Below are 4,462 nucleotides of genomic sequence, written 5' to 3' on the forward strand. Positions count from 1 at the left end.
CAAATGCTGAGAGATCATATTGACCTGTTGAGTCAAGATCTTGTTTTGAGGCATTCAGAGTGTCAACCTCTAGGACTCCTTTCTTTTGAGGTTGTTCACAGGATTTCTCTCAGAAGTGTACATGAATTGGTTGTTTGCAACCATTTCAATAAGTTCTTGTGCCTCTGTAGGCATTTTCTTCAAGTGGAGTGATCCACTAGCAGAATGGTCCAGTGACATTTTGGACATCTCAGATAGACCATCATAGAAGATTCTTAGGATATTCCACTCTGAGAGCATGTCAGGAGGACATCTTCTGATCAGTTGGTTGTATCTTTCCCAAGCTTCATAGAGAGATTCACCCTCTTTTTGTCTGAAGATTTAAACTTCCACCCTGAGCTTGCTCATCTTTTGAGGTGAAAAGAACTTGGCCAAGAAAGCATTGACCAACTTTTTCCAAGAGTCTAGGCTTTTCTTGGATTAAGAATCCAACCACATGCTAGCTCTGTCTCTAACAGCAAAGGAGAAAAGCATAAGCCTGTAGATCTCAGGATCCACTCCATTGGTCTTAATAGTATCACATATTTGAAAGAATTCATATAAGAATTGATGTGGATCTTCCAGTAGAAGTCCATGGAATCTGCAATTCTGTTGTATTAGAGAGACTAACTGAGGCTTAAGCTCAAAGTTATTTGCTCTAATGGCAGGTATGGAGATACTTCTTCCATAGAAGTTAGAAGTGGGTACAGTGAAGTCACCAAGAACCTTCCTTGCATCTTCTCCATTATCCTGATCGGCTGCCATGTTTGTATTTTCAGTTTTTTGTTCGAAAATTTCTGTAAGGTCTATTCCGGAGTGTTGTGCTTTAGCTTGTTGTAAACGCTTCCTCAGGGTCCTCTCAGGTTTAGGATCAGGATCAAAGAGAGGTTCTTTATCTCTGTTCCTGCTCATAAACAAGAAAAAGAAAAACAAGAAAGAAAGAGAATGGAATTTTCTATGTCAAAGTATAGAGAACTCCGTGTGAGATGTGAAGAAAAAAGAAGAATGAAGATAGAGGAATGAGAAGAGGAATTCAAAAATTAAGTAAAAGGGAAAATTAGAAGTAAAATATTTTTGTTTTTATTTTATTTATTTATTAAATTCGAAAAACAATAAGAAAATTAAAAGCTAATTAACTAAAAGAATTTGAAAATTGAGTAGGTGATTTTCGAAAAAGAAGAGAGAGAAAGAGTAAGAAGTTTTCGAAAATAGAAGAGATAAGAATTAGTTAGGAAGTTTTGAAAAAGAGGGAAGAGAAAACAAGTAACTAATTAAGAAAGATTTGAAAATAAGTTAAGATAGGAGATTTGAAAAATATTTGATTTTAAAAAAAAATTTTGAAATTTAAAATTGAAAAGGAAAAGTTAACAAGAAAAGATAAGAATTGAAAAGATTTGAAAAAGATTTGATTTTGAATTTTGAAAAGATTTGATTTTGCAATTTGAAATTAAGATAAGATAATGATTTGAATTTTAAAGAAAGATAAACCAAAGATAGGATAAAGATTTAAAAAGTTTTGAATTTTAAAATTTTAAAAGAAAGCTAAGATAAGAAAGAATCAAATTAAAAGAAAAGATTTTAAAAGATTTAAAAAAAAAAAGATAAGATTTGAAATTTGACTTTACTAACAAGAAGACACCAAACTTTAAAATTTTCAAAGCAAAATAAGAAAAAAGGCAAAATTTTCAAAATTTTTTTAATAAAGATAGAAAAGATATTTTTTTATTTTTCAAATTAATGAAGAAAGAGAAAAACAACCAAAAGACACCAAACTTAAAATTTTTTAGATCAAGGACACTAGTTTTTTTTTCGAAAATTAAAAAGAAAAACACCAAAAGACACCAAACTTAAAAATTTTAAGATCAAAACAAGAAAGGAAACAAGAACAACTTGAATACCAAGAAGAACACTTAAGCACCAATTCGAAAATTTAAAGAAAATAAAGAACACACAAAGGACACCAAACTTAAGAACTGACACTAGACTCAAACAAAAGACAAAGAAAAGATGGATTTTGAAAAAGTTTTTGAAAAAGGAAACAAAAGACTCAAATAAAAGTAAAAAGTACCTAATCTAAACAACAAGATAATCCGGTAGTTTGTTAAATCCGAACAATCCCCAGCAACGGTGCCAAAAACTTGGTGCGTGAAACTGGCTCCGCAGTATTCGCACAGATAGACTGGCAAGTGCACTGGGTCGTCTAAGTAATACCTCAGGTGAGTGAGGGCCGATCCCACGGAGATTGTTAGTTTGAGAAAGCAATGGCTATCTTGTAGATCTTAGTCAGGTAGATAGAAAATATAGTTTGTCATGAAAAACACATAAAACAGATAAATAAATAAAATGTTACTAAATAAATGTGCAATTAGTGATAGGAGAATGGTTGAGGCTTCGAAGATGCTTCTTCCTTCTGGATCAACTTTTCTCACCATCTACTCTAACTTCTAATTGATTCATTCCATGGTAGGCTGTATATGATTAACGCCGGGTCAGCGGTCATTAATCTCCTCTGCTTCAGATCAAACGCCGGGTCAGCGGTCATCCAATCTGAACGAGGGTGAAGCTCTAGCAGTCCATTCCCTAGGTGATCCTACTCAAAATGCCACAGACAAGGTCGGATCTTCCGGATCAGAGAATGCTACTTCTTTGGTTCTAGCCTATACCACAAAGGCCTAATCGCCCCGCACCTCGGCTAAACTGATGTCTCGAGAAGTCCCCAACGAAGCTATGGATTAGCCGTCTAAGAGATGTATAATCAAGCTTGTGGTTCAATACTATCCCGTCAAGGACTCGCAATAACCTATGTGAATAGGGATGATGGTCAAGTTACACTCCCAATTCGTTATTAGGATGAAGAACGAAGATACATCTTAGAATAGAATCAAGCATATATTGAAATAGAATAGTGATATTATTAATTCATAAGAATCAGCAGAGCTCCTAACCTTAACCAAGGAGGTTAGTGACTCATACTGTACAAAGAAACATTGTAATTCGAAAATATCGCATATAAGTCTCCCCGCAAAACAAGGGTGATCCTTGTGCTATATATATTAATCTAATAACTAAGAATTACAGAAATAAGTTAAAATAGTCTTGTAGTGCAAAAATCCACTTTTAGGACCCACTTGGTGAGTGTTTGGGCTGAGCTTGAGTGAAATCCATGAGCTAGTACTCCCTTTAGGCTTCCAACGCAAACTTTGGACTCCTGAATGGGCGTTGGACGCTAGCTACTCCCCTTTGGGCATTGGACGCTAGGAATGGGGTTGGTAACTGGCGTTGAATGCCAGTTTTGGGCCTTCATTTCCAAAGCAAAAGTATGAACTATTATATATTTCTGGAAAGCCCTGGATGTTAGCTTTCCATAGCCATTGAGAGTGCATCATTTGGACTTCTATAGCTCCAAAAATGCTCCTTCAAGTGCATGGAGGTCAAATCTTGACAGCATCTGCAGTCCTTTCTCTGTCTCTGAATCAAACTTTGCCAAAACTCCTCAATTTCAGCCAGAAAATACCTGAAATCATCATAAAACACACAAACTCAAAGTAGAATCCAAAAATATGAATTTTGCACTAAAACCTATAAAAATAGAATAAAACTTAAATAAAACATAATAAAAACTATATGAAAATGATAACAAAAAGCGTATAAAATATCCACTCATCTGGGACCCAGTGGTCCTGGGAGGCTAGGAAATTCGAATTCTCTGCCCCCTTGTGGGTGTTTGGTGCACGAAATTGTGATCATCAACAATGGCGCCAAAGGACTTGGAGCTCTTAAAAGTGAATCACACTTTGTCACAATTCCGCACAACTAACCAGCAAGTGCACTGGGTCGTCCAAGTAATAAACCTTACGTGAGTAAGGGTCGATCCCATGGAGACTGTCGGCTTGAAGCAAGCTATGGTCACCTTGTAAATCTCAGTTAGGCTAATTCAGATGGTGATGGAGAATTGATAATTAAAAGATAAATAAAACATAAAATAAAGATAGAGATACTTATGTAATTCTTTGGTTGGAATTTCAGATAAGCGTATGAAGATGCTTTGTTCCTCCTAAACCTCTGCTTTCCTATTGCCTTCTTCCAATCATTCATACTCCTTTCCATGGCAAGCTTTATGTTGGGCATCACCGTTGTCAATGGCTACTTCCCGTCCTCTCAGTGAAAACGTTCCAAATGCGCTGTCACCGCACGGCTAATCATCTGTCGGTTCTCGATCATGTTGGAATAGGATCCATTGATCCTTTTGCGTCTGTCACACGCCCAACAATCGGGAGTTTGAAGCTCGTCACAGCCATCCCTTCCCAGATCCTACTCAGAATACCACAGACAAGGTTTAGACGTTCCGGATCTCAGGAATAGCCGCCAATAATTCTAGCCTATACCACGAAGGTTCCAATCTTAGATTAGAAACCCAAGAGATATACATTCAAGCTTGTTTGCA

The 4,462-nt window shown here is 36.2% G+C and overlaps 1 non-coding gene across 1 annotated transcript; it reads left to right on the forward strand.

The window, feature by feature from the left end:
* The first annotated feature begins 277 nt into the window (after positions 1–277).
* LOC148573448 (small nucleolar RNA R71) lies at positions 278–381 on the forward strand. The gene has a single exon (XR_015906336.1). It is a non-coding gene; the product is annotated as a small nucleolar RNA R71 (small nucleolar RNA).
* Positions 382–4,462: the final 4,081 nt, after the last annotated feature.

The sequence above is a fragment of the Arachis ipaensis genome, chromosome B2, assembly GCF_059453495.1.
Source record: "Arachis ipaensis isolate K30076 ecotype BB chromosome B2, ASM5945349v1, whole genome shotgun sequence".
In the NCBI taxonomy this organism is placed as follows: domain Eukaryota; kingdom Viridiplantae; phylum Streptophyta; class Magnoliopsida; order Fabales; family Fabaceae; genus Arachis; species Arachis ipaensis.